At 38.1% G+C, this 6,062-nt stretch overlaps 1 non-coding gene across 1 annotated transcript; it reads left to right on the plus strand.

Moving 5' to 3' along the window:
- The first annotated feature begins 2,701 nt into the window (after window positions 1-2,701).
- Window positions 2,702-2,808, plus strand: LOC131247600 (small nucleolar RNA R71). The gene has a single exon (XR_009171877.1). It is a non-coding gene; the product is annotated as a small nucleolar RNA R71 (small nucleolar RNA).
- The last annotated feature ends 3,254 nt before the right edge of the window (window positions 2,809-6,062 follow it).

Raw genomic sequence — 6,062 nt, forward strand, 5'->3', positions numbered from 1 at the left:
AACTATGAAATGACGCTTCTCCCAATTCAGTACTAAATTCTTTTCCTCACATCGCATTAGCACATTTTTAAAAATTTTCAACATTCGCTGAAGGATGGACCAAAGACCGAGAAATCATCGATGAAGACCTCTAAATATTACCCCTCATGTCAGAAAAAATACTCAACATGCATCGCTGAAAAGTGACGGGGGTGTTACATAGCCCGAATGGTATCCTTCTGTAAGCAAAGGTGTCGTAAGACATGTAAATGTGCTCTTTTCCTGATCTTCAAGGGCTATCTCGATCTGTTTGTAGCTCGAATTACCATCAAGGAAGTAATAGTAAGAGTGACCAGCTAGCCTTTCTAAAATTTGATCAATAAAGGTTAAAGGAAAGTGGTCCTTCCTTGTGACGGTATTCAACTTCCTATAGTCAATGCACATTCTCTAACCAATAGTGATCCTAGTTGGCACGAGTTCATTGTTGGCATTGGCTACAATGGTGATTCCGGACTTCTTAGGAACCACCTGAGTTGGACTCACTCATTGACTATCCGATATAGGGTATAGGATACCCACATCCAATATTTTAAGAACTTCGGCCTTAAGCACTTCCTTCATGTTTGGATTTAATCTACATTATAGTTGTTATAAGGTCTTCACATTATCCTGTAGATGAATGCGATGAGTACAAATCAAAGAGTCAATTCCTTTAAGGTCCACAATCGATCATCCAAGGGCTCCTTTTTGCTCAATGAGAGTAGAAATGAGCATACTCTCCTATTCTTGCTTAAGGTAGGAAGAAATCACCACCGGTTAAGCCTCACCTTGACCTAAATTGATATATTTCAAATCAGAGGGCAAAGGTTTTAGGTCAAGCATCGGTGCCTTGAGGTTAGACAGTAGAGGCACTACATCAGTTTGGGGCAATTCTTTGAATTGTGGCCTCCACCGGTTAACTGCAAGTACCGGCACAGTATTCAGCATGGTCCCCATCTCCCTAATCATATCATCATCAAAATCATTGGAGTGGGCCAGGCATGTCTCTAGAGGGTTAGAGGATAAGGTCAAAAGTGTTCCATCTTCCACGAAAGAGTCAATCATGTTAATGTCGTGGAAATCGTCATCATCCTCTAACTGTTTGCCTATGTTGAAAAAGATATTCAACTCCAAATGTTGAAAAAGATATTCAACTCCAATGTCATATTTCTGAAAGACAGACTCATGACTCCATTCCTACAATTAATGATTGCGTTTAAAGTGGCAAGGAATGGGTGACTAAGAATTACGAGAATTTGAGTGCTCATGTTATTGATGGGTTGTGTATCTAGGATGATAAAATCTACGGGGTAGTAGAATCTGTCAACCTGGATCAAAACATCCTCAATTACCCCTCTTGGTACACGAACTAAGCGACCAGCAAGTTGTAATGTGGTTTCGGTGGGTTTTAATTCACCCAAACCTAACTGTGTGTAGACCAAGTAAGGAATCAGATTTATGCTCACTCCTAAGTCAAGAAGTGTATGCTCAATTCGGTAGTTCCCAATTACACAAGGTATGGTTGGGCTACTAGGATCTTTGTATTTCTGTGGCACATCTTGCTTTAGGATGACACTCACTTTTTCAATTAAAAAGATTTTCTTTTGAATATTTTATCTCCTTTTGGACGTACACAAGTCTTTTAGAAATTTGGCATATGAAGGTATTTGTTTAACTGCATCCAGTAAAGGAATATTGACCTTCACTTGTTTCAACATCTCTAGAATGTCCCGAGAGTTAGAGAGAGATTTTGGTGCAACCAACCGTTGGGGGAATGGGGCAATCGGCTTGCTTTGAAGTTCTGGTTCCAATTCTTGTGGAGCAGTGCTAGATCTATCGTCGTTGTCCTCTTCTAGGTCCTTAGGCTTTTCAACCCTAACCAAAATAGTTTTGTTAATGGTCTTCCCACTCCTAAGAGTGGTGATAGATTTAGCTTGCTCCATCAGATTTGAAGAGCTTGGTTCACTTATCTCATATTGCGGTTTAGGATTGGGGAGAGGTTGAGCAGGAAGCATCTCCCTTTCTATAACCGTAACACATGAATCTATCTTTTGAATAAATTTTGTAAGTTCTCGTATTGCTTGATTAAGCTCTTGAGTTTTTGTGGAATTTTAAACTAGTTCTTCTTGAGGTTTTCCTTGATTTAGAATTTGATTGAAGAAACCTTGAGGGGTAGCAGTTTGTCCATTCCTCCAACTGAAATTTGGATGATTTCTCCAACTAGGATTATATGTATTGGAGGTAGGTCCATTGAAAGGTCTTTGGTAATTGTTCACGGCATTAGATTCCTCATTCAGCACCTCTCGAAAGGCAGGTATTGTTGGATAATTTTCAGTTGTGTGAACATTGCAAGCACAAATACTGCAAACAGTTTTCCTATCCTTATCCTTCTTTAGTTCCATAGCCTCAAATTTCCATATGAGATTAGCCACTTTAGCATTGATGTCATCATCCTCTTTCAGAAGGTATAATCCTCCCCTTTCCTTTGATTGAGTGGGCCTAGAAGTGGTACTTGATTTTAGGTATGTGTCCCATGATTGTGCGTTTTCAGCAAGTCTATCCAAGTAGTCCCACACATCATCGACATTTTTATTCATAAATTCCCATTGCTCATTTCTCGACTAATTGGTGCATGGAAGATGTCAAACCATCATAGAAAAAGTGTGTAATGCGCCATGTTTCAAAACTATGTTGTGGGGATGAACTGATAAAATCCTTGAGCTGCTCCCAACATTGGAAGAATGTTTCATCCTCCTTTTGGGTGAAGTTCATGATTGACTTTCTAAGGGTGTTCGTTTTATGATGTGAAAAAAATTTCTTTATGAAATCCCTTATCATGTCATTCCATGTGCCAATAGATCGGGGACATAGTGAGTGTAACCACGTCTTAGCTCTCTCTTTTAAAGAAAAGGGAAAAAGTTTTAGTCTGACCGTGTCCTCAGACACGTTAGGAAAATATAAAGTGGCTATCATCTCGTCAAACTCTTTCAAGTGTAGATATGGGCTTTTAAATTCAAGTCCATAGAATTTTGGAAGGAGTTGGATCACCCCTGGCTTAATATCCATGTCCTGCATTTTTTAGAAAAACCATGCATGAGGGTGTGCTCACCCCCGCCGGTTGTAGATAATCTCGTAAGGTATGAGGCGGGGGTTCTTGATGCACCTCCTTCTCATCCTGGACTTCCTAAACCCTAGGTTGAGGTTGTCTTCCCGGTTGATTGACAACGATAACCTCAATTAACTCTGAGGATCTCAAGTGGTGTCTAATCCTGTGATGGATAGATAACCCCTCAACCAATCCTCCTTCACTCAAGAGACGTAGAGTGTTGTCACAGACCCACTTGGGCATGAAACACTCTCAGTCCTCAATTTCAGATTCTAACCTAAACCTAAAAGAAAGAAAGGAAATAGAAATCTAGAAAGAGAGAGAGAGAGAGAGAGAGAGAGAGAGAGAGAGAGGAAATTAGAAAGAAGTTACTAAATTAGAAGTTCCTAATTTAAGATCCTGCAAAACAAAACAAAACAAGTAAGTTTCTAAAAAAAATAGATATTCTAAAATTAGAAAGTTTCTAAAAACAAATTAGGAAAGTAAAAATAGAAATTCTAAAAAGGAAAGTTTCTAAAAACAAAAAATTAGAAAGTTTCTAAAGAGAGAAAATAGAAAGTTTCTAAAAGGAGAAAAGGAAGGTTCTTAAACCTAGAATTAGAAAGTAGATCTAAGAAAGTTTCTAAAAACAAATTAGGAAAGTTTCTAAACCTAGAAATAGAAAGCTAAGTTAGTTTCTAAAATAATTTAGAAAACTCTAATCCTAAAAGTAGAAACTAGAAAAAACCTAATCTTAACCTATTTCCAAAAGTAGTTATTACCAGAAAAATGCAACCATTAGTCCCCGATAACGGTGCCAAAAACTTGTTCACAACCCCAAGTGTAGGGTCGCGATGTAGTAATAATCTCAGTAAGACCGAGGTCGAATCCACAGGGACTAATCTCGTGAGTATTCTGAAAGCAAGTAGAAGTAGAACTAGAAGAAGATGTATATCTAAATCTGAAATATTTGAAAGTAATTGTGAGAGATTTAATGAAAAACTTAAGAAAATCAAAGGTGGGAAACTAGGGTTTCCAAGGATCCACTTGTAGGTTCTCAGGATGCTACCTTGCTTAATTTAAGGACGAAGAGATTTGTCAAATCTCTGAACTTCTCATGGATCTAATCATCAATGGATGAGAGTTGTGATAATTTGGAAGTGATTCCATCACCTAACCATGCCTAAGAGACAAGGCAAACAACAGGATCTACCAATCACACAACCAATCATAAGAGAATTATGAAGGTTAGGAAGGATTCCATCATCCTACCATGCCCAAGGGACAATGGTGAACAACAGGATCTCCTAATTTCATAATCTCAATTCAGGAAAAGAAGATATCTCAAGCTATTATAGATATATTGTAATTTGTCACAACAAACCATTAAAAACTAAAAATATTCCTTCATAATCAAACTAGAATCTAAGAGAGTTCAATAAAACATGAATCAAAACAAAGAAAACATCCCAATCATGCTACAAGCTTCACCTTTTAGGCCTAGCTGAGAGGTTTAGCCAACCATAGACATGATTGAACTAAAAACTCTTAAGAAAAGCATGAAAACAACTAAGGGGAGAAAAACTCTTGGCGACAGCTTCTCCATGCTTTTACTCCACTCCACAAACCCTAGATGATGATAGGGATGTCCTAGGGACACCTATTTATAGTTTTGCAAAACCTCCTTTCGCACCGACTTGGAAAAATTTAGAAACCGTCTCAAATTTACGCAGTTTTCCAAAATAGACTTCACTCTATGTAATTTTACAGAATGACCTATAGTTTCAGAATATGCTTCTTCAGGACACTTTCACGGATATGTTTTTTTTTTTCAGGACAATTTCAAGATTCTTCACTTCAAATATTTAATTCTCTTCATTCCTTACTTGGTTTTGTTGGATCTTTAGAATGTGAATTCTTCAATCTTGGCCTTCTAAGATCTATCGCTTGCCTTGGTATTCTTGAGCATTAAATCCATGCTTTTAGCACCCTTTTCAATCGAAGTTCTTAAATTCACCTTGCAACACAAACATGAGTAAAATAGAACATTAAGCGTTATCATGTTCATAAAACCAAGATATAAATGGGGGATAATATGCAATATTTGACCCTCAACAATATACCTGCTAGGGTTTGTTGTAGGATGATGAGGTTATGGCTGATAGGTTTAATCTTGAACATGGCCTTCATTTTTTGTTAAGGCATGGTCTTGATGTCTTCTTCTAAGAGTTCACTTGGACTGATGGCTCAACCCTCACGTATATTGACAAACAAGGTCACTTTCATATCTGATGTGAGATTAAACCAAAAAGCAACATTTCCTTTGTTTTTTCAAATTCATTTAGGCAGGAAATGATTTTAAAAAAAAATTATTTAATTTAAAAATAAAATTTCAACATCTCACATGTTCAAAGGTTCCATGTTATCTTAGCAAACTTTCCAACTATTAAGATGGTGGAATCAATGTACCTTGTGGTTGGCCACGGTCATATTGACCACCAGGGCATTGTCATGCGGGTGGTGGAGTCCTCAGGCATCCTCTTCTGTGAAGGTAAGGCTGCATGAGTTCAACCTTAGTTCCTTAGTGGACCTGCCAGTGAGATAAACGTGATGTTCGCGTTTGCTATAGGTCACGCTTCGACCGTGAGCACGACGTGCTCGATTTGAGTCTCTATCCCCAGTGGCTCACCAAAGATGGTACATACTTCACCAATTGCCTCTTTGTCATTTTCCTCATCGCATCTCTCTGACTGCTTGGTCCGTCGATCGTCCCTTTCTTTGTTGATGAACTCATGTAGATGACCCTTCAGAATAAGGGATTCAATATCTTCTTTAAGGTCAAAACACTCATCCGTGTTATGACCATGATCTCGATGAAAATGGTACTACTTCCTCTTATCTCTCTTCTCAGAGTCAGTTTTCATCTTGCTTGGCCATCTCAAATCCTTTTGTCTCATAC

Source organism: Magnolia sinica, chromosome 5 (genome assembly GCF_029962835.1).
Source record: "Magnolia sinica isolate HGM2019 chromosome 5, MsV1, whole genome shotgun sequence".
Taxonomy (NCBI): Eukaryota; Viridiplantae; Streptophyta; class Magnoliopsida; order Magnoliales; family Magnoliaceae; genus Magnolia; species Magnolia sinica.